The sequence below is a fragment of the Panthera onca genome, chromosome B2, assembly GCF_046562875.1.
Source record: "Panthera onca isolate mPanOnc1 chromosome B2, mPanOnc1 haplotype 2, whole genome shotgun sequence".
Classification (NCBI taxonomy): Eukaryota; Metazoa; Chordata; class Mammalia; order Carnivora; family Felidae; genus Panthera; species Panthera onca.
In genome coordinates, this window is record NC_138343.1 from 75,570,560 (window position 1) to 75,595,728 (window position 25,169).

Consider the following 25,169-nt stretch of genomic DNA (forward strand, 5'->3'; position numbering starts at 1 on the left):
CGGAAAGACTCTTGTGAAGCCTTGTGAAGTAAAGGAAAAGACTCGCTGTCTTCTCAGTTCTTCTGGTGAAATAATACCCAATAATTGTAACTAACACTCTATTATTTTCAGATATGTAACTGTAGATGCAATTAGTCAGGGAAAGTTGATGACACATTGTGACTATAAGAATAGTGGACCTGTGCCAGTTCCTGGACTTTTTACTCATCTCCAGTTCTCATCCTTTGTTCCGAATGGGGACTGATTAAGTTGGAAATTACAGAGGACTGATCCTCGCCAGCCACCTTTCCAGGCTCACACATCTTCTCTGTTTGACCAGTGGGAGGCATTAAAAGGTATTCATTTACACTTTTTACAATGTTGATGGAAAGGATCTTATTTGAAAAAGAGAGAAGAGAATGAAATAAATGAAAACAAAAATGAATTATATATATATGTAAATATATATACATATATGAATACATGTATGAATTATATATATATTTACATATATATAATTCATTTTTGTTTTAATTTATATGAAACATTTAATTTATATGTTTTTATATAAATGAAATGTTGGGATTCAAAACCGTAGTTGGTCAAACTTCAGCATTGTGATTTTTCATTAAATTATATTGTATTTGATAACCTTAACATACATTTTGAAGGGCTATATTACAAAGAAATTAGTTTCATATTCAACAAGAAAGTAACCTATTTTTCTACTCAAATTAAATAGTGAATTCATTGTCATGAGTTACTCATGTTTCGAATGTTCACATTGTTCATATTGGTGGTCCCCATACCAACCTAGAGAGAATACGATGCCTGCATCAGTGATGCATTAAAAACTATTTATTAATCACCTTTTGCATGCAGTATCTTCTGCTAGATATTTCAGAGACTACAAAAAATCTAAAACATGAACTCTTCCTTCTTCCAAACAACTTGTAATCAAGTGGTGGAAAATAATCCATCCATAACTGAAGGCTAACAATATAATCAGGTATTATTTATTTAGTAAGGCCAAATGGGATGGATTGGAGAGGAACAGGAAGAGTAAATGACTTTGACTTCTTTTCCCAATAGTCTTGCAAAAGAGCTATATCAAAGGATCATATTCAAAGAAACAAAAAATTCTGGCTAAAGTATTAAAAAGCATCCTGGAAAATATATCACTTGGCTGTTATGAAAGAAAGGAATGGGCACAGCCTCAAAATAAAGAAGAGGTAGCAATCCTGAGAGGAAGAAAAAAAAAAAAAAAAAAAAAGGAAAGCTTAATCCCGGCTCTTGTCCTAAGGGTTTATGCTGAATTGTGGCAATCCAGAGTTTAAGCTTTGATAACAGTATTAAAATGTATCCGCTATCAAAGCATTATAGATCTAGGGATCTATCCTGAGCTCATGTCAACTGTTGTTCATAGAGTCAAGGACATGCAAGCAGAAAAGGTTTCAAGGCAATCATGCAGTCTGACCAAAACTTTACATATTCCATATGAGAAACACATCAAAATATTCATCTCCTCATAGGGAAGCTATGGGTAATTTATTTTTAAGAGAGAGAGAGAGAGAGAGAGTGTGTGAGCGAGCAGGGGAGGGGCAGAGAGAGAGGGAGACCCAGAATCTGAAGCAGGCTCCAGGCTCTGAGCCGTCAGCACAGAGCCCAATGTGGGGCTCAAACCCACGAACCGTGAGATCATGACCTGAGCTAAAGTCAGGTGCTTAATCAAATAAGCCACCCAGGTGCCCCTATTTTTTCTTTATATTATTGTGTGTTATCCCAGGTTCCTATAATAAATTTGTATTGCTTTTATAACCTAAAATATTTGTTTAGGACTTCCTGAATTTCTGCTTGGGATGTAGAAAGCTGGAGAGAACATAGGTCCCACTCACATAACAACAGCAACAACAACAACAACAAGCAATAAAGAAGCCAGACAAACCACAAATTCACAACTTTTATTGATCAATCTAAAAACTGAGTTCATAGAGACCTCAAGGAAGGAAAAAATATAAACACTTATTTATCTGGGGCAGACACAGCTGGACACTGATAAGAAGAAAATATCCAAAGTTATTAAATTAGTAAGGGTAAAGATAAGGGCTAAATACAGAAACCTTGGGAGAGGTAGACACAAAGGTAATTTTCAGGGTGCCTGGGTGGCTCAGTCGGTTAAGTGTCGGACTCTTATTTTGGCTCATCATGATCTCACGGTCATGGCACTGGGCCCTGCGCCAGGCTCTGCACTGAGCATGGAGCCTGTTTGGGATTCTCTCTCTCCCTCTCTCTCCGCCCCTCCCCTCCCTCACAATAAATAAATAAACATTAAAACAACAACAAAACAAAGGGAGTTTTCATTCCCTTGCAGGCTGTTGACTACAGAGCTCACAGGTTGTCTCAGAAAAGATTGGTAAGAGTCCTGAGAAAGTGTCCCTCTCATAGCACAGGCCAGGGGCAGGGAATAGCAAACACTGCAGGAAAGGCATAAAACCTCACCCAGATCCTTCTTCCAACAGAATAAAAATCCTTGAACTATGTGTGTATGTGCGTGAAAGTGTAAGTGAAGCAAACACTGCTGTCCTTAGGATGCTACTGAAAATCCCTTGCAGTTCAAAGTGAGCACAACATAAACAAACAAAAAAACCAACCGATTGCCCTAGGGAAGGGCAGGAATAAAATGCTGGGCTCTGAACTACAACTGGGAGAGGGGCTGAGCAGCCACACCCCTGAGATACACGGACACAGTGCCTAAGACTGGAGTTTCATCAGATCAACAGAGAAGGCTCCCCACCACTGGGCTAACAAATATCAAGTAGAAAGTAACAGCGTGTTGTCGGAGAGTTAAAAGAGCACGGAGAGGACTCGGAAGTGTAGTGCAAAGGAACGACAGACAGACCTGACAGTGGAACAAGATCGAAAACGGCAAAATGCCGCTTCCTCCCCAGTTTAAATGCCGGGCCTCTACAAGCATTGAATTTGCAGATTTGAGACATGGCCTTCCAGTTATAATTCAATGATATTCGAAATCCAAGTCTCATTAAATACGTCAATCATTAGCTTACAGCAATGATGCATTACTGGTAGTTGCACCGGCTCTGCAGCCAACTTACTTCAGATCAGAACTCCATCTCCACCACTCACTTCTCTTAGCACCGAGGGTAAATTACTTAACTTCTCTGACCTGTTCTTCCCATTAAAAAATGGAGATAAAATCGATACCTATTGCAGTGGATTGTTGTAGGGATGAAGGAAAATGATACGTGTAAAATACTTAGTCCAGTCCCTGGAAGAAAACGAACTCTCAATAGACAACAGCTATTACCATTACTCAATGAGTTCTGAATTATGCTAGGACTTCGACAGAGGCTGTAGTATAAATCTTCTTAAGAGGATATCACATGTTCAAATGTTTCTTTATGATTTGATTTATAAACGATATAAAATAGGAGCTCTCTTTCACTGTTTGTATATTAGCACCACAAACTTAGCTATCATGATGTAATTCTAGCAAGTCACTTGGGTTTGCCAAAAGGAATAATCAATAATCATGACAATAAAAGGTCATTTGGTTCTACTGAACTATAAGGTTTGCAGAAAGCCAGTAGAGTTCTCTGAGTATCTTTTTTGCGGTCTGCAGTACTTTGACTCAATGCTAGCTATTCCGAATACATTTGAATCGCTTCTGTGTTGTCACTATGATCTGAGAGAATGCTGGGTAGCAGTCCCAGCTAGTGGAACACTTGTGTGCTTGATCTGCCTGGCCTTCACCTTTTCCACCAGGTGCAGGCTAATGTGGAGGTCAGGCACCGGCCTCCCCAGGGTAGGGGAGGTCCCTGAGTCTGCGGCTGGAATGGGTTTATGAGTTAGGAGAAACCAGCTGAGGAGAACTGAGACACTCAGCACCCTCACCTTCCTGTGGATATATGAGGTTTCCATCCTCTGTCAGACCCACCTCACTGCTCCTTTGATTTGCCTTTTACTTTACACATATTGATTTGATAAAAACAAGTTGTTTTTGGATTAGGTTTGAGGTCTGAAGGTAGACAAAGTATTTCAAATTTTCAGTCAAATATGAGCAACAGTATTATCATTCTTAACAAAGAGAGTAGCTCATATTTATAATGAATTTTAATTGAGTTGTTTCTGCAAGATAGGGAACTGTTTTGACTACTTTGTTTTACAGAGGAATTTACCCATGGAGATTCAGCGACTTGCGTATGCCCAGATCTCCAAAGCTATAAACTAGAACATTACATTCAAGAACATTACAATTCAAGTTATTGTATATTTGTTTTCCTCATCTTCTTCTCAAGGTCACTACAAAAGTTTTAAAGGATGTTGTTTTTATATCTTCATTATCTGGAGGTGAATATTTTCTCCCTCTTCTTTATCTCTGTCTCTTTATTTAATAAAATTCCTTCTAGAATAATCCATATTCAAGACTAGACAGTGACCTGCTTTGGCATCTGATTTTCTTTAGAGAGCATTTTTTTTCTACAGTACAGTATTTTGAAATATACTCACTCAATTATTTAAATAACCTGTTACAAAATGAAATGTGGTCAAGTTACTCAAGTAATAAGACAAGGGAAAAATCCAATCAGTATAAGCTCTCCTATTTTCAAGTGTTAAATGACCATTTTATAACCTTTGTTACAACCACCATCATTATATAACCAGCACTTCTTTATAACACCTTAAAAAGCTTGCCTGTTTCCAAGAATGGTATTATAAATATATTTCTTTATTCTACTCTCATTATAACAAGAGAAGGTCAATGGTCTAAAGGGTGGTTTCCTATTATGAGAGGATAAAAACTAAAATCAATAAATCTCCAGATCATAAATGTTGCTACAGTCTGGCAAGGTTGAGAAAATTATGAGCTGAGCCTCATGATGTCTGGATATTGTAGCTTGTAAATTTCTACATACATATGTATGTGGTTATGTATATACTTGCTGCTGAACCCTTCCTAGAATTTGCTGAGAATGTGGTGGAATTCTGTTCAGTATTGGTTCTGGGATTATTGGGAAAATGTTGGTAGAATATTCCTGGTATATAAAAATGAAGATATGACACTGATTTATTAGGAAAAATATTTTTAAGATTATAAAGTCACCTTTTTACCTTTTGGTTTCATTACTTTTATCAGGAGACTAAAATAGGAAATCATTTGCTTCCATTCAATAAATTATGAATGTTGAGATTAATTGGCAAAGCTTTTGCCTCTGTTATAAATGTTCTGAGTGGTGATAATTCTAATATGTCCACCAAAACAAGAGAGATCATCAGAAACATAATAACTTGGCTCAATGGAAGATAATATATAATCAATTATTACGTGGTCCAGCATGACCTTTTAGACAGTGTTGCTTAGGGATCAAGTGCAAGGACACAAAGGCCAGATTTTTCATTCAATTTCTGCCCATGCCATGTGAGAGCAGTGTGATCTTGGGCAAGATATCTAACCTCTCTCTGCCTCATCACCTATAAATGGGGGATAATAAATTTTCTATTTAGAGAGCTGTTAAGAGGATTAAATGGGTAAATAATTATAAACAGCTTGTATATAGGGAGCACTATATATGTGTTGGCTATCTAATTCCTATAGAGCTTATAAGTAACTCAAATGGCAGTAAAAAGATGGATATTAAATACTTGATCTGGATTTCTCTAAAGCAAAGTATGACAACTTATCTTAGAAGTGGCTTCAGGAATCTGAGGGTCTCACTGTAAGAGAGAGAAAAAGTGAGCTATTTACTATATGTTTTTCTAGGTTTTGACCCTATAGCTAGCTGTAAACAAAACACATACACACATATATAACATATCAGGATGCAAGTGCCAGGAAAAAAAATTAAACAGATAAGAAGACAAAGCATGATGAGGTATAAACTGAAATCAGTAGAAAACAAAGAAGAAGATTCTAAAAACATACCTACTTCCACTGAGCCCCATAATTTTTATATTTCCCTAATTACGTCTCCTGATACTACAAAAAAATACAGTGGGAAATGGCAGGGCAAAACATGAAAGGAGAGAAAATGGAAACTGAGAGCAACAAGAAGGAAGGGGGCATAATCTAAACTATAAACAGTTTAAATTCTCCCCCAGTGAGCATTTTATACCATAGGGCTATGGAAGAGAGAAATAGTAGAGTCACGAAGTTTTACACAACATATTAGGATTGCAGTGGATGAACGCTTTACTAGAACACAGCTACATGATAAATTCCCCTCTACAGAATTCAGCTGAGAAGTAGTAACTCGGTTCCCTACCCAAAAGCTGTTGAAAAGCAGTGATAGGAACCCTGGAGTCCATATATTTAAATAAGTATGAATATCATGGTTATTCATGAGAGTCCATTGACTTTATCTTCCAGAAAACTCTAACAAAACAAAGAGGTTTCTCAACCCACAACATAGTAGGTAGAATCTTTAAGAATGAAGTTGGGGGCTGCCTGAGTGGCTCAGCCGGTTAGCGTTCAACCCTTGATTTCGGCTCAGGTCATGTTCTCATGGTTCAAGAGACTGAGCCGTGCATCTGGCTCTGCGCTGTCAGTGTCAGTGCAGAGCCTGCTTGAGATTCTCTCTCTCTCTGCTCTTCGCCTGCTCTCATGCAAGCTCACTCGCTCCCTCTCTCAAAATAAATAAATAAAACCTTCAAAAAAAAAAAAAGAATGGGGTTGGAGTGGAGGGCATTACAGTCTAAATTGCATTAAAAAACACCAATAACAGCAAAAGTTGACCAAAAACCAAACAAAAAAACAAACAAAAAACTCACTAAAAAGCAAAAACAGGCACTCCGAAAGCACAACTGTGCAAACACTTCCACATACCTTGAATGGAATACTGTCTTACTCTAAAGTACATTAACTGATATCCAAATGACTAAGTCTATATCCTTAAAAAAAAAAAAAAAATAGTGTCGTCAAAATTCTTTCCTTCAATAGACAGGCAAATGAGTGCATTAATCAGTAAGGAGAAAACTCTTCTATCTATACACAGATCATGCCACATTGAGTTCTGAATATATGAAGCTTTCATATCAATATCAAAAGAGACATTGAAAATACCTTCCATAATTTGGTTGGGATTTTGCAGACATTGCTATGTATGTGCCAAAGTATGCCTAGCAACAATGAAAAATGTGGAAGAATGGAAAGATCTCTTATAACACCTTCAGTAAAACTGTTTTAATAGGAAGACATTTTGCATATTGTGGGAAGTTCTTTGGTTTGGAAACCACTGAAGTCAATTATCAATGTTTCCATTTCATACTCCACTTCTACCGTAACCTCACCCAACTTCATTTCCACCAGACCATTTTTGGAAGGGGTGATAAGGGAATGGGGGCTAAAACAGGAGCATAGCAATCAGAAATAGCCATTCTGTCCTCAGGAATTTGCCACCATTATCTACTAAATGGTCAGCCCATAATTTACAGGCTGTGCCATTTGTTAAGTGCCCCTTATCCTGGGACTCCAAAAGAGACAGTTCTGCAAAGACTGCTGAGGACATAGGTGCTCACCTCTCTTACTACTAGAATGCACCTTCTAGGATCATGTGAAAGTGCAAAACAAATTGAGTTACCGTCACAATATTATAATTCCCTTTTCCATACAAATATAGTTAGAACATTACTTCCTATATTCTCACCCATATGTTTAGCCACTGTTTTTTCAAATGCATGGAGGAAAGCTCAAAATTGGTTTTTGATGTTTGGACTGTGATCAGCAGTGGTTTGCTAAAACAGGGCAGGCAGCCAGCCCAAAGAAGGCCAAGGCAAAGGTGGGTGCCCTCAGTTTAGGCATGTCCTACTGGAATATGCTTGTCCTGTGTAAGTATCTGGTAGCAGGGAGTTACAACGGAATCCAGTATCAGAAGGTAGGCAAGTGGTCCAGAAATTGAACATGCGAGTTTTTGGGGTCTGGAAACAGATGAGGAACGTAATTTGAGGGCAATTCAGGTACTAGTTGGAAAAACCAAGGAGTAAGATCAAAATTAGGTTAATAGCTAAAGGACAAACAGAAGTTAGAGGTCAAAGCAATATAGCAGGTCTTTCTCTTTCAACCAGCCAAATACCTCATTTCAATGGCTGACATATACATTTCTGTGCTTCAGTTCTTTCCCCCATTTCCTCCCCCTTTTTTTGGCGTGAAAAGTAAGTCTTCTATGAGATGATATAGTTGGCAAGTGGGAGTGGGCAGACAACATCTCATGGGGACTTTTTCAGAAGATTATCCATTTTCATAAATTATTCTCAAATTGCTCTATCCATTTTAAGGAGTGAAGAGTCATTTGGGAATGTATTTGATCATCAAAATTTTTTTCTGGTGCTTTGTGTTTAGAATGAATAAAAGTTAATGGAAAATTTATTAAGGTTGACAGTCCACTATGAACTTCAATGTACTGTAAGCTGAGCTGGCAAAATACTCTTTAACAGGAAAGAGAAACGGGACAATGGAACTAACCTATCATATCACTTCTCGATGGAGGCTCTCATGGGAGAGGCTTTGTCAAAACCTGTTTGTCATGCGCTCTGGGCTCTTTGATGGTTTTCTTTCTTAGCTCTGGACTCCAGGAACATATTCAAGATATAACTTAACTCTACTACATAACATCTGCTATGGGGTTTCAAAACCACAAAGCAAGCACATTTAACAATTCAAAGTTCACAGCTTTATCAACAGCAACAACTGTTCACAATCAGAGTCAACATGCCATCACCACATGTTATTGACGTGATTGTAAATAGAGCTGATGATTACCACATTCACATGGTACCTTCCCCAATGATCTGTTTTTCAAACACTAATTAATGAATCCTCTCTGGACCAGTGTGAAGAAATACTATAGCACTTTAGTTGGTTGGTTTTACAGGCAGGCGTGTTAAATGACTCTGCTAACTTTTTCCACTCACCACTCTTGTTATCTTTCAACTCTCTCCATTGCCCCTAACTCACGTGCTTCCTGAGGCTAAGAGTATTTAATGTCAAAAGAAAAAAGCACATGCACTATGACATTTGGATGCAGCATTTCTGAAATGTGTATTCACAGTATAATGAGATGCTCTGCGTAAAAGTTTCTCAAAGTTGGGGACACTGCATCCCATATCCTCCTTGGAGATGCATGACAAACATTACCATATTAAAGTCTGTGAGTGTTTCTGCTGCTTTGAAACCCACCCACCGGACAGTGTAGACCTGGTACTGTCTTCTGTGCAAGCTGGGACTCGTCATCCTGAGTCTCTCCTGTGTGCCTACCTGGGCTGGTGTCTGAGTGGGGATCCCAGAGCCTGCCACAACTCTCCCCTGGAGAGTGGCCTTCCACTGGTCTCCTTGCCTCACCTTGGTCCCCACAGCCCATTGTCCACACCTGTGCCATCCAATGTAGCAGCTAGCTTCAAGTGACTACTGAGCACTTGAAGTGCAACTGATCTGAATTGAGCTGTGCTGTAAGTTTGAAACAAGCACCTGATTTCAAAGACCTAGCATGAGAAAAATATTGTAAAATATCTCAACATTTTTTAATGAAAATGTAAACCAAATAAAGGCTCTGTGTATTTCTATAGCATAGATGTCTTTTCACTTAAAGTTAAGATTCCAGAAGAAAGATAAAGGGACTTAAGAAAAATGGAGATATGAGAAGGGATGTGGAAGAGTGGGTAGATAATGATTGTGTTTGAAATGACAGGCAAATGCAAGAGAAATACCAATAGCCAAATGAAATCCCCCATATTAAAAAATACGTAAAGCAACTAGTATTTCCTTGGAGAATACGAATGCTTTGTACAGGGAGAAGATTTGAAATCTTCTTCTGACCCTGATACTAATTGATTGAATGGCATTGAGTAAATCATTTAATCTCTCTGGGATTCCTTTTCCTCATCTTTAAATAAGATAAGGTTTTGTTTTTTTATGGAAGCAGGCAAGGTTCTTATGGACAGAAAACATGTTTATTTTGTTGAAATTTCAAAAAAAAAAAAAAAAAAACAAACCCCAAAGAGGCACACTGTTGGCATTTCCGTTAATGACTGTCACAGTTCAGATTGCAGCCATCAAGTTTGCAGACCTAGAACACTGATAGTGGGTATACTTTTAGGGGCAAACTCCAATGCACAGAATTTACAGAGATAGTTGTATAAACAGTGCATCAGTGTTATTTTATGAGATCTATAGGCACCTAAAGGCACCTATTGCAGCTTTGTTATATGTTCTTTCCTGGAAACTGGGTCAGAAGCCATGTCTTCATCAGAATAGGTCATGGGTCCATGGAATCAGAAGGCAGAGGGTTTGTCTTGTAGCTCATGTGTTTGGTAGCAAAGAACCATGATTACCCCAAAGGAGTAAACCTAGTCTTGAGACTGGCCAAGTCATAGCCTGGAGCCAGCAGCTCTCCCCTCTTGAACATGCACCTCTTCTGGGCCTCTATGACTGATGCTTTGTTGACACTCATTTTAAAAAATTATGCATATAAATCCCTGCAGTGAGGTTTTGCCCTGGATCTAGTCTAGGAGACTGTCTTCCTTAAAGTCTTTTTTTTTTTTTTTTTTAATACCTCTGCCCTCTTCCATAATTTTTTCTTTCACAGTTTAACTCCCAGAAGGCAACTTTACCTCCTTCCTTTATAGCCAAGATCCTTATGGGTGTAGGGCATCACTATCACCCTCATGTATCTCCCAGGCAGAAATCCACATTTACTATTTCCTGGCACATAGTGTCTTGTAAATGTTAAACTGAAAAAGAAAATATAAATAAGTAAATAAGAACCACCAGCAAGGGTTTGAAGGTTAAAGAAATAAACTTTTGCCCAGCTTTGCTACACTATCATCAAAGAGAACAGAATCAAATAAAATACTTTTGATCTTATCATTTAAGAATAATGCCTACTCTAATGAATTATTCTAAGGAACAAATGCACAATATATCAGTGTGATTTATAATGTGAAATGTTTTTCAAGTGTAAGATACATTACAGTTATTAAATTTGTTGTAATTTATTTAAGACTTTGCTACTTAAAAATGTAAATATTATGCAAGAACATCTAAACTGTAGATGGCATTGGGGAGTTATAAATGGGAACAAAAATCAATTTGTGTTAGCTCAGTGCGATATGTTGAACATGCAGGACCATTTCAACCAATGTACAGTTAGTAGGAATATCAAATCAACATAAAGACCCGAGTTGGTCTTTCTGGTAAACTCTTAACAGGAGGGTGAAAACAAGTGAACTGTGTTGTCTGTGGGAGGCCTTGTTATTAGACTGTGATGAATGTGGCTGTTAAACATTTAGGCAAAAAGATTTGCAGCTCTCAGTGCCATAGGGAGCAGCTTTCTCCGTGTCCCTACACAGTCAAGTGATACAAAGCAAACTTGGCTGCTGAATAATTTCATGCAATTGTACCCTGGAGAGCTGAAGTATACAGGAAGGAGGTCTTTTGTGTACAAGTACCCCTTTAAGAAACTACAATGGAGAATGAATACATCTGTTGGTGAATTCCTACCCGCAATTATCTTCAGCTGAAATTTCCAAATGTTGAACATAATGAAAATTCCCTGGGTGGAAAAATGTCCCTGGTTAGCTTCAGTAGCTACTCGTTACTTTCTAAATGTTCTTACCAGGCGAACCGAGCAAAAAGAAACCTCTTTTATGAAAATATTACCTGCAAAGCACAGGGGCGGGTTGGCTGGTCTGTTGTAAGCATAATTCCTCCAAAGGCATTGTGATTTTGTTGACGGTGGGTGGTAGTCTCACTCTTTCACCTGTTCGATCCCTTCATAGGCATGTGCTTGATTTGGTGGGACCCTTTGTGTCTATATCCTAAACTGGAATTAATTAGTGTGGGTGACAGTTGCAGGTGGACAGTTAGGATTTTCTTTCTCAAGAGAGGTGTTAAATATTTTACACTACACATTATACATATATCATGCTTTACAGCTGCTCATTAGCCCACACAGTAGACCAAGGGAACACTCCAAGCTCTTACCCTCATGTGATAGCTGAGGAGAAACTAAACAGGAAAGAGGTTGCCCTTGGCCACACTCTATGTCAAAGGTAGAAGCAGAACTAACTACTCATGTACCTACTCCTGAACTGAGACCAAAGGCTTGGTCTGAATACATACGTAAATGTTGGCAGAGAGAATACATATGTAAATGTTGAATACATATGTAAATGAATACATTGTAAATACATATGTAAATGTTGGCAGAGAGAGCTAGCCCCCGGTTTCTTCTCTCCTCCAGCTTCTTCCCTGAATGCTTGGTTGGAGCCTCTCCCAGTCACCACATAGACTTGGTCCCTCTGTGAAATTGCCAGGGAACACTTCATCTCTTACTGCTGTATCTGGCTCTGTTCCCCAAATGGATGTCAAGATTCTCTGCTTATCCTACTTTTCTTGTTGTTGCTGGTTTCTGTTCCTTCCCTCCCTGATCCTCCCTTTGGGTGACTGTGGTAATCTCCTCAGGTCTTACCCTCTGTGTACCCTTTTTGCCATACTGCTTCACCACTTATTACTATGTCCCTTTTTAATTATCATATCCGAAAATCTTCTGGCTCCCTTACCGCTCTCCCTGGAACTCTCCAGTGGTTTTGGAGGAACGCTCTGGAGGATAGTGCAGACATCATCTTGTGCATCCATTTTTTCTCAGCCTCTTATCGTCAACCATCTGAAAAACTGATCTTAAAATAAGTACTTTGGGGCACCAGGGTGGCTCAGTTGGTTGTTCATCCGACTTCGGCTCAGGTCATCATCTCGCGGTTCAGAGTTCAATCCCCACATGGGGCCCTGTGCTGACAGTGTGGAGCCAGCTTTGGATCCTCTGTCCCCCCAACCCCCGCCTTTCTGCCCCTCCCCGGCTTGAGATCTCTCAAAAATGCATAAACGTTAAAAAAAAATAGGTACTTCAAATTATCACAAAAGTTGAAAATCTAAATGTACAATTAAAAAATAACTAAATTTAGGATGCCTCAACTCAGAAGTATTTAAAAATTTTTTTTATTGTTTATTATTTTGGGGAGAGAAAGAGAGACAGAGAGCAAGCAGGGAAGGGGCAAAGAGAGAGCGAGACACAGAATTCGAAGCAGGCTCCAGGCTCTGAGCTCTCAGGACAGAGCCTGACCCAGGGCTTGAACCCACAGACCCGAGATCGTGACCTGAGTTGTAGTCGGCCGCCCAACCGACTGAGCCACCTAGGCGCCCCTCAGGGAGGTATTTTAAGTGCTCATAATAAAAATAATAGAGAGTTATGAAAAATAAAAATATTAATTGAAAAAATTCAGTGTGAAATTTTATGTTTATTATGATTCATTTAATTCATATCCTTATGGACAAAGACAGAAATGGAATATGTGAAACATGAATAGAGATGATCTAGGTAGTGAGATTATCTGAAATTTCAAATGTAAAAATTTCTGTAACCTTGTCCTACTTTTTTTGACAATAATCCTTAGTTTTGACCCAGTCTTTTTTTTCCCTACCCAAATTATTAGTACCTTTACTGACATGGTTTTCTCAACTTTAGATCGAGATTGCTTTCTTTCAGTTCACAATTTGGAAGTTGTGTAAAATCCCATCTGTGAATGAAAAAGGTGATTAGGATACATACTGAACTGCCACAAGGAAAAGGTTACCAGTGAGATTAAATTTATAAATAGGACCTCTAATCAGTTTTCACTCTTTTAATAATTCAGACTTTAAAATTTTTAGTTCAGTCGTTGAATTTAAAAGTAACCTAACGAGGAAAAAAAAGCCATTTCTTTTCCTTTCCTTTTTTCTCCATCTAGAAAATGACATAGAGCCCAGAAACAGCAGAAAGACAAGCAGTAACGCTAAGGAATGAGATGTTCTGCCCTTATGTCATATTTGTTCAATATCTGTGTCTTTCAAAGTAGCCATTTAAAAAACAAATACTGCCATTCAGGTCAGCATGAAAGAAATTTTCTTGGACAAAAGAACTGCTGCCTTTCTTCCTTCTGGAGAAAAGTGGCATGAAATGCTTTAAAATTAATTTTGTCTAATTGCTCTTTGGCTGTTGTCCTCTATTTCCCACCATTTGCTGTCTCTGACTCTGCAGTTTGGTGTCTGGACGTGAGCTGCAGAGGTGCCCCTTGGGTTTGGTCCAGTGCCCCCAGAAGACCACTGCTGAACCTAATTCTCAGGTCTCACTTCCTCCAGTGCTGTGTCTCCTGTCTCTCAGGCTGAAGGCTTAGGGACTCAGGCATGAGAGACGCGCCAGGTCTGATGCTGAGCATCAAGCTGTTTGTCCTGATGCTCAAGGTGGAGGAAGGCAAAATCTCTCTGGGTTTTAAGCTTTCCCAGAGGCTTGGGATGTTAGTCCTTGATCCAGTTCTTGTTAGACTGTTAACTCTGAGAATGCAAGAGTGGCTCGTACCACGAATACGGTGCCTCAGTGCCAGAGCTCAGCCTTCCCTGAACCGAAAATGGAATGGTTCAATGTTGCATGCAGGTTATTAAAGATTCTGCTTACTTTACAACGGTCTGTTAACAGCTCTAATGTCTTTAACATGTGCAGCCTATTGACTTTTAAGTAACATTTTATTGAAGTAACTGCCGCGCTTATTAGCCCGTAAGATTTACGCTTCATTTTCAGTCCTGAATCTGGGGGAGGGGGCAGCCTTCCCTTAAATGGTGAGGCGGGAGCATTGTGAGATAAGAGATACTCAGTGTGAATAGGAACATCTGTGGTGCAGTAGGGTTGGGAAGAGAAGCAGTTCTTCTCCTAGGATTTGGAGTGTGCTAAAAGGTCACAGAGAAACAACCACATCTTCATTAATGGAACTAAAATTTAGAGGAAAAAATATTTGCAGATGTGGCCAGTGTGAATGGCTTATGTCGTGGTTGTACCGTCTCATGGTATCAGGTGGATAGTTAATTTCAATGAGTGTGAAATGTCACATAAATGAACATACAGAAAACTATCAGGACTGATACCTGAAAGTTCTGTGCTGCTTTCATTTAGGTATTTTGGAAAAATAAAAGATTTGCCTATGTGATACCTTTCACTGCTGCCATTAACTCTTGAAAACACAAAGAATAATGTCACAATAATGTCACATATAGAGATCATTGTGCACAAAATAACATAAATATCTACAAGAATATCACAGGGAGTAATTGGCATTCATTTGATCCCAGGATTTTGGGGGCTAATGAGATCATTAACTATAGAATGTAAAAGGAAACTTTAAGGAATTTAAAATAAAATTTGATTTTATATTAAACGTGTTAGAAATATGTTTGTAAACAGCTGAATATCTGTATAATTTTTCTTTTCCTTTTCCTTACTGCTGAGGACAACAGCTATCTTAAGTACAAATACGAGCTCATTTCATAAAAGGGAATCTTTCACATAACTGCATTATTAGTGAGCTCAGTACGATAGGATGGAAATGAAATCTTCAAATGGCTCTACCAAAGAATGTAGAAGAGAGAGAGCAAAACTCAGTTCATGAAAGTAGGCATAAATATGACTTTTACAATGATGTGAAGTTTTATGGCCTATGGAAAACTCCACGTTTCTCATCTCATTTTTCAAGCGTGGCTCAGAAATCAGCTGAAGGACTGGAGCACAGGCATGGTTTTCTCATAACTTTCCAAACCAAAGATAAAGCATTCTTGAACATTTATGGTCAAAACTAAAAGGCAGATAAGAACCCATGGCTAACTCTGGGCCAGTGCTATTTCTTCTGCTTTGAGGCATTGTCTCTTCCTTTCTGAGAAATCCCATCACCCAAGCTTGAACTGATGGAGGGGAACTGTCTGTCATAGCTATGGGGCTTAAATTACCAGCTTTTCAGGTCTGCAGAGACTTTGAGAAATGTACTAATATATTCACAACAGGAGGAAAGTGCCAACAGAAACAGATCCTGAATTGGTTCCCAAACAGGATGACAGAAAACGTCCACCCAAGACCACACACAATTCAGCTGCGTTGCACCAGGGCTCCACAATACACTTGTTTTGCTTCACCACCTATCAGCAGCCCGGGAGCGCTTCACGTGGGGACTAGATGGCTCCCGCCACTTAATTAAATTTTGCACTTAGCTCAGCGACTCAGAATCTGTGTTGTTAAAAAGTATATATTTCTTCCAAGTAGCTCAGTTTCCAAGGGATGTTTCCTTTGAGAAGAAATGGGGGAGAGGGGAGTAGGGGCAGTGTGCAAAAAGAGCTAAGTTTATGTTCTGAGTTTGCACACTGGTGTATATATCACCTATGGATAAATTTCATGTACATCTCTCAAATTTTTTATTTTAGAGCAGTTTTTTAAAAAAATTGTGTGAATATCATTTAAGATAACAAAGCACTAAAATAAGACTAAAGTAAGACTCCTGTATTGCAAAAGCCTGGAAAATCAATACAAATTTAATAAAATAAGTTTCTAGTCGGCTGCTTTCTGGAAAGGGAATCTTTTAAAGAGATTGTGAAATCACTGGGGTTGGAATCAATGGGGCTGGGGGAGACTTTATATTCAAATCATATAACCTGAAAACTCTTGATCCTAACCAGAGCAAGTGAGGCAAAGCTCCACCTCAAATGACCAAGGAAACCCCAAATCTGGCTGCCTTGCCTAAAATCTAAGCATTATAGGCACAGAAATGAAATGCTCCATGCTTGAAAACATCTGTGGTGTCTTATTTAACTTCTGATTAATTGTAGATACGGCCCATGTGAAAACAATTGATAGAAGGCTGAAAAAGATGGGTGATTATAAATTCCAAACATTTCAGAACCTTTATATGAGTTTTCTCAACCTTGGTTAATGCTTTAGTTCCAACACCTTTAATAAAATCAAGGTGACAGACCATGAAAACATTGACTTCAGAACTACAAGCAAATCTGATACTATTGTTGAAAGATGCCTGGGGGCACGTGGACTTGTGTTCAGCAGCAGAGAAGGCCTTAGAGGTGGTGGAGGTGTGCGGGCTCTGCTGTGGGGAACCCAGGGATTCCTCAGAACCGGCTGCAGGGCTTTGAAATTTTAAACCAGCTAAAAGAGAAGGCGCTGGAGAGCACATCCTACACAGATCACAGGAAGGAGAGTGTTATCCAAAAGCAAATTTATTTTGTCATAAAAAGTAGATTTCTCCCCCTTGATTTTAAGTAAAATGTGGTTTTATAAATTAATGCAGTGCAACATAAAGGAGGCTTAAATGTGACCATGAAATTTTTTCACACTGCAATTCATCCACCGTCAAGCCCAGACCCTGAAAAGGCAAACAGGCAATTTCACAGCTAACTAAAACACTGATTGCTAAATAACATAACCTTTGCAGACTTCCAAGTGGTGCATTTCATAAAACAACAAGGAATAGTTTTGTAACTCTCTGGATGGAAATCAGGGAGTAATAAAACCTGGATCATTTTAGGGACCTGGGAGATTTCTGTTGAGCAATCCTAGTGTTATCTAAGAAAAGAATAGGTTCCGATCCACATTCATTATCCTGTTCTGCCATGTTTTTATTGGCTAAAACTAGATACAAAAATCAGAGCATATTTATTTCATAATGTGATCAGTGTTTATTTTTGAACTTACTCTTTTTTATGTATTCTCTACTGCATTGTGATAACTTTCTGAAAAAAGTCCCTGTATGTAATGATGGTTAAAGGTACTGTACTCCAAGGATTTCAGGATGCCAAATATTTGGATATTTTCCAAAGAAGGATGACTCTAGAGAAAGAATCGGGGTCTGCTGTTGCATGAGTAAAAGTAAAGTGAATGCACAGAGGAAAAAATACTATGTTTCTTGAGAAAGTGACTAGAGTTTTCTATTTTGTGACATCAAATGAAGCCAAAAAAGTTGCATTTGTTCTCACATGACAAGAAAAATAATTTTTTTCTTATGATATTATTATGATAAAATGTAGTCAAATCATATCATGTGGGCTGTATCTGAAAAAGAAATGCTGCCAAAGTGTCATAAACAAATGTGAACTATTACATATGTTCATTGATTTTATTCCCATCCCTTCTTCTCTCATGCCATTTAGTAGGATATTACATGACTGTAGTGGGAAGTTAGATCTCTGTTATTTAGACATACAGGAACATTATCTCTACTTAAAACTATCTTAATTTAAAGCGATAGTACATCAAACAAATCTCATTTGAAATGAGTAACTTTATAAATAAAATTAGGTACTACCATCTCTTGTCAACCAAATTCTGGGAAAATTTTGCCAACATTGTAATCAACTATTTAGTTTCCTATAAAATTATGGGCCATCTATTTATGGTGCTAGTTACAATTACAATAGGTACCATTCATCAAAGAAAATCTGTTCTTTCATCATTGTCTTCTAATTTGAAGATTATTTAAAAAACCCTTGTGTGTGTTTGTGTGTGTGTGTTTGTGTGTAGAAAAATCACACTGCTCTTGGTATATAAGGAAAAACCATTCCATTCCATTTAATTTATCTAAAATTCAACATATCTATTTGTTTTCAACTGAAAATATATGAGAGTGAAGAATGACTTGGGGGTATCAGAAGAAAAATCACTAATAAAAAATAAATTTCTTACACACACCTCCAGAATCGTGACAATTCCTTTTCAAACAGGTTTGGTTTTATTGTTAATCTTATAGAGGAAATTAATTGTATGAGACTGTCTAGGGATTGAAGTCTTATAAAGACTCACTGACTTTGCAGATTGTCAAGTATTTTTTACCATTTTAACGCGCAGTTCTTAATTTAAAAAAAGACATTCGATTTCTCCAACTTCCATAGTTATTTAAATCATGGAGCCTCTATGGCTTTCAGTAATAACTTGTGGCAAACACAGGCACAACATAAATCTGTAAAGAGCTTTATCATTTTCAAAGCTTTTTCACACATAAAACCTTGAAAGGCAGGCTGTTCCCATGTCGCTGTACAGATGAATACACTGAGACACAGAAGAGTTGAGTGGTCTCCACTAGATTCTAGATCTTAGTAAGTGAATTGGAAATGCAGTTCAAGTTTTAACACACCTAACCTATATTTAGTGATTTTGAAGACCACAAAACATTCATAGATGTGCCAGCAGCCCAAGGCCTGGAAAACCTTCCTAGCAAGCAACAGTGTAAGTTAATTTTAACATTCTTCTTCCCCGGTACCTGCTCTCAACTGCATATTTTTTAATGTGTATGAATAGAGAAGTATCATTTACGCAACTGTGTCTAAAAACTTTTAATGATGGAGCATATTGACCTTGGGGGTAAGATGTGGGGCTGGAACCAGGATGTCTTTGGACTTACTGGATCCAAGTCAAAGTTGCCATCAAGTTTCTGGAAGTCCCATATTCTGAGTTTGATTCCACCCAGCATGGCTCTGGTCAAGTTTAATTTTTTTTTTAATATTTATTTATTTTTGCAAAAGGGTACAAGTGGGGTTGGCGCAGAGAGAGAGAGGGAGACACAGAATCCGAAGCAGGCTCTAGGCTCTGAGCCATCAGCACAGAGCCTGACGCAGTGCTCAAACTCATGAACCATGAGATCATGACCTGAGCCAGAGTCGGACACTTAACTGACTGAGCCATCCAGGTGCCCCATGCTCTGGCCAAGTTTAAATGCTAATTGTACCACTGCTAGTTCTGTATCTGGGCAAGCTGCTCAGCCATGGTTTCCTAATCTCTAAAATGGGATAATAATACCTCCCTTGTAGGAATTTCCATGAGGATCATGTGAATAAAGCAGTCGGATGGTGTATTAACTTCCTCAAGGCTGCCATACCACGATATCTCAATGTGAATGACTTAAAACAGTATTTACTCTCCTACAGTTCTGGAGGCTGGTAGTCTGAAATTGAAGTATCATCAGTACTCCTTCACAAGACTCTAAGGACTTTGCTTCTCCCAGCTTCTGGTGGCCCCAAGTGTTCCTTGGCTTGTGACTACATAACTATAATCTCTACCTTTTTGTTTAAATGGCTTTCTCCTCTGTCCCCATCTCAAATGTACCTCTGCCTTTCACTTATAAGGGCACTTGTCATTGAATTCAGAGCCCACACGGATGATGTTATCTTGAGTTCTGTAGTCTAATTACATCTGCATAGACCCTTTTCAAAATAAGGTCACAATCACAGGTTCTGGAGATTAAGACATAGTTGTATCTTTTTGGGTGGTCACTATTCAGTCCATTACACATAGTGCCTGGAACAAACCCCTGTGCCACCTATTTCTATTATCCTCAATTTGGACTATAAAATGTGGTCAATTCTAGAGTGAATAACCTAGTGGTTTCCAGTCCTGACAGCCCATTAGAATCACCTGGGACATCTTTTATCTCAGGGGGTGGAGCATGAGCATCTGTCCTTTTAAAGCTCCCCAGGTGATTCTGATGCACAAAGTCAGGAACTGCTGAACAAGTATGCAATTAGAGTCTGGTCATAGAAGCCTCAGATTTTCTAGATTAAAACAGAATCTTTGGGATTTGTCTGTTTAACAAATCTAGTATTCTAGAATATAGAAACATTAGAGGAATTTGTTGTCCCATCAGCTCACCCATGGAAATCATGGTACTTGATTCCTACATATCATTTCTGCCTGTGCTTTGTGCCAACCCTTATCTGTAGGGGGTAGAGTTTAATAGAAAGGTTTAAAGCAAGATTTGATGGAAACTTACAAGAAAATCAAGCTCCAACCTCGTGCCTTTGTTAATTCAAGAGTACTCTTTGTAAAAGGGCTAGAGCTAGACATAACCTTTGTTTCCAAATCTAAATTAAGCCAGAGCTTTGGGTGGTGTTGGGGACACCGTATTGCTGGAAGAATCCTTTTCTAAATTTTCTAAGCACATCTCATTAATAAAGATACCATACTATTTTTTGTAAGAACTCTTGAGGTGCTAATCAGTGTGGGTGACGTTTGCTGGGTTGGACTGTCCAAAGTATTAGTAAACTCTTCTTTCAACACTATTTTACACGCTGCCCTTCTCCATGGATTACAGATTTTCTCTCACAGCAAAGCTCCAGAAGAAACTTGGGAGGGAAATTTGGTATAGTTCCACCTGACTCAGGAAGCCAGCCTGTACCACAATCCAAGACTGCCAACATCCAAAGCTTAAACACAATGGGCCCTTGCCGACACACAGTTTCTACTCAGTGCACTGTTGTTGTTGTTTTTTTCCTACCTGTCCTGCCTGTTCAGTCATCAAATGGCAGGTTTTTAAGAGATCCCATTAGTGATCCTTTTTGTCCTGATGTCTTCATTTTTTCCTCTCTAAAAACATCATCCCAGAAAACAGTCTAAGACCTTCTTTTACTAGAAAGAATACACAGTTGATAAAGCAGACTAGGGTACCTATTCCAGGGTTATCTACTTTTAAAACACAGCTTAAGGTCAAAGCAATAATGCCCTGCATTGTAGCATTTAGGCATTAACCAGATTTTGAGACATATTTTGAGATAACACAATGAGAGGTCTGATGTCATAAAATCACACAACACAACTGTTCACCTACTCTTCGTTAGCCTATACCCAGGACTGGTAACTTTGGAGCATTCATAGAATGCACTGATTATTAGCTATCTACTGTACCCTGTTATCTACAGCCTAAGCATCTGATAGAGTAAACTGGAATTCAGGAGACTGAAGTCGGCTTGGGAAGGGGACATGAGTCCTGGGGAATGTGAATCTTTAGGCCAAGAGAAAGAGGTGTGAGTATATGAACTCTCTAAAATTTCTACCTTAAGGGAGATTGACATAAACATGCAAAATCATTCCCTTTATACTTACATAGATAGTAAAATTATATTTCAAAAAACAAGAGAGTATCACAGAAGTCAGAATAAAAGTTCCCCCTGTGGGAAGGGAGTTAATATAACAAGAATAGTCAGTAGAGGACTTCTAAAGTAGAGCAATGTTCTATTTCTTAATCAACAGATAGTTACATACGTGTGTAATTTATTATTCTTTACATAATAAATGCTTTATATATTCTTCTCCATGTAAGTTCTTTTCCACGACTAAAAAAAAAAAAAAAAAAAAAAAAAGATAGCAGGATTAACCTGGACTATGAAGTGTAAAAAATACTTTTCTCCCATTTATTTCATCTTTTATTTAAAATATATCAAGCAGTACCCTTGATTTGCACAGTTATATTAGACACAAATATTTGCACAAATATTAGACAACAGTCCCATTGACATGTAATGTCTTTAAGTTGAAAATTTTTCATACTCTAGCTTTAAATCACAAGGGAAGTTCTCTTCAGGGATTAGGACAGAGCAAGGCAAACAATGACTCTGCATATTAAAAATACTTCATATCATCACCATTTCTGAAAAAGAGAAATCCTGAGAGGTAAGTAAAGTGGCAGTTCTGTTGACACAAAAGAAGTCATTGGAAGAGCGAGGGTTGGGGCACAGGCAGAAAAATGCCATGAGGCTTGTCTTCCTATCCAGTTTTCCAAGTGCTTTTCCTGGGACATTTCCCATTATTTAACATTTTCTTTTCTTTACAGAGTTTGTATCCCCCTCCCACAACTATTGTTGGTTTTCACTCCAATTATAACTGCAAAAGCCATTTGTGAAGTCGACTGGAAGATTTTTTGGAAAAAAGGGGTTGTGTGGATCCAGAAATGCTGGATTGGACTCCTGAATCTGGCCCCTTGTCCCAATTCTGTTCCTTGGGAATCGCCTGAAGAAATGTCACTGCCAGGGCTTGTTACATTTGTAAATGGATTTTTTCCATTGTGTGTGGGAGTCTTGAGGACGTATTAATCTTGAAAAATGCAACAACAGTAAAAAATTTAACAGTTAACACAAATAGCCTTCAAGCTAGCGTTATTAAAATATTTTTTTCCTGCTAATGTGGATACAAAAGTGTAAAGTAGAATTTCAATTATATTCTTTCCTTTTAGTCTAAAAAGAGTAGTTTTGTAAAGAACATAGGAAAGGTAACGTTCCTTTAACTTTATATAAAAGAAATCACTAAGGTGAAAATGGAGGGGATGTGCAGCTATTAAAAAATGGTTTTAATTCATGCAAAAACTTGTAATTTCGCAAATAGCTTGCTTTTGTTCCTAATTTTCTTATCCATAAATCTAACGACTCACATATTCAAATTCTGTTTTAATACTCCCAGAAGGTTTAATTGCACGTATTCTTGTGTATCGGTTTGGGCAATTTTAGCAAACCTTAGGATTCCTTTGTGAGGTAACAGTACAGAAACATTATGAATACTGATTAAGGTACTGAAACTGGTAATTAAACTAGAGTTTTTGTAAGAGTGAATTTGGTAACAAAGGCTCACAAGGCTTTCTTTGTTGTGGCAGTATTTATTTACTCAGATCCGGAAGGCAAAAAGCTGTTCTTTAAGTCAGACGACAAAATATTCAGCGATCCTAAAAGTAATCAAAATCCTAAATTCGGCAGTTGCTCAGCCACCAGTGCAGATAAAGTAAGTTATTTAGAATTGCTAACGTTTTGAATACATCGGGTGAACAAACGTTCGTGTAAGTACTGTGACTAAGAAGAGACCATTGAGTGAAAAGAGCACGCCCGGGCGGTGCCCTTCGTTCACTTTACCATGGGGTGGCGCTCTAAGGCCCAGATTCGCCCGCCCTCGCAGTCCTTGCGCCATTGTAGGCAGCAGAGAACAAACCTGAATCAAGTTGTCTCTCTCTGGTAGCTCCTCTCACTGTCTATGTGAAATATATACCGTAAAAACTCATTGACCGTCCAGAACTGATGAAAATAACAAAGTAATTAGAAATCAGTTGGACATTTGTTATTAGCTATCCCAACTATGTTTATACAGGGGATGGAAATGAAGGTTTGGGATAAAAGGAATAGTATCAGTATAATTTCAAACTTTGAATTAAATATTTTCCTGAAAATACTTTAGTAGATCAAAAGTAAAACAACCCTCGCATCTAAACTCCCAGGAATCCACTCTTAACTTTTCAGTAAATTGTGCCATAAAATACAGTTTTTAAATCCAATGATTCAAAGTGATTGCAAGTTATTATTGAAGTCGGGGATAGTATGTATATATATTTTTTCATGATAAAAGAAGAAAGGTGACTACATTTTAAATAATGAAGACTTCGAGCCAGCATCTTGTTTTAGTTTAGCACCTTGGACTCCACCCTTATGAGAATCATTAATGAAATATGCAAAGTCTTGGAATAAACCACAAATTAAACTCTGTTCCACTAATAATCTCAATCATTTTTATTGTTTAACTAGGCAGATATATTGCTCTGTGCACAGGGAAAAAAGAAAGCACTTCATTTTCAAAGGGAAAGAAGCATAGAGGATAAGGTTCACAGCTACAAAAATACATATGATTCATTTTAAAGTGAAGCCGTCTTAAAGACAGTGGTCTGCTCAACCATCAGCATCTTCCACTGCCAAGAAGAAAATAGTCTTCTATATGCACAACTTGAGTCATGCCATATCCACCATTTTTCATCTTGCTCATTTTACTTAATATCATATCACAGGCATTTTCCCAAATTATTAAAGGCTCTTAGAAAATCTGCCGATATCTGCATCATAATTGTCTTAAAAATTTGCTTATTAATTATTGTGCAGGACTATTTTCTATTTTTTTAAATAACACTTTAATAATTATTAATAAAATTTAATAAATTCTCAATTTCATATCAATAAAATTTACATTTATATATATAAATTCTTATGAAACAACTGTCTTTACATTTTAAAGTTTTCACTTAATATAAAAAAATATATCTGATCTTGATGTTAAAAAAATTTATTTTTAAAAAGAAATCATTCTTTGCAGAATTAATTCAATATCAGCCTGTATGATATAAAATGAATTGAATATAGACGTGGGTTTTTTTTAGTCTGGATGTTAAAGTCCCTAAGAAGAGTGAACTGACACCAGATCAACTTGGATCAACTTTAAGATGCTACATTTCTATTTCTAGAAATATAAAAGCTACTTCTGGAACTATTTGTTAATGTATAAGTTAATGTCAGGCTACTCAACCGATCTGAAATATTAAATTTAATTTAATATTTAAATGTTGATGTTTATCTTATTTTCTACAGAAATGGATTTGAAAAGGAGATCAAGAGCTCTGCCGGGAAAAACTCTGATGCCCCTGAGCCTCAGAAAATGCCCTTCTTTTTGAGAGGATTGTGTATTTAATTTTGTGCATTGAAAATGAATTCCCACGTAAATGTTGCTAGATACAGAAGACATTTGTCTATGATC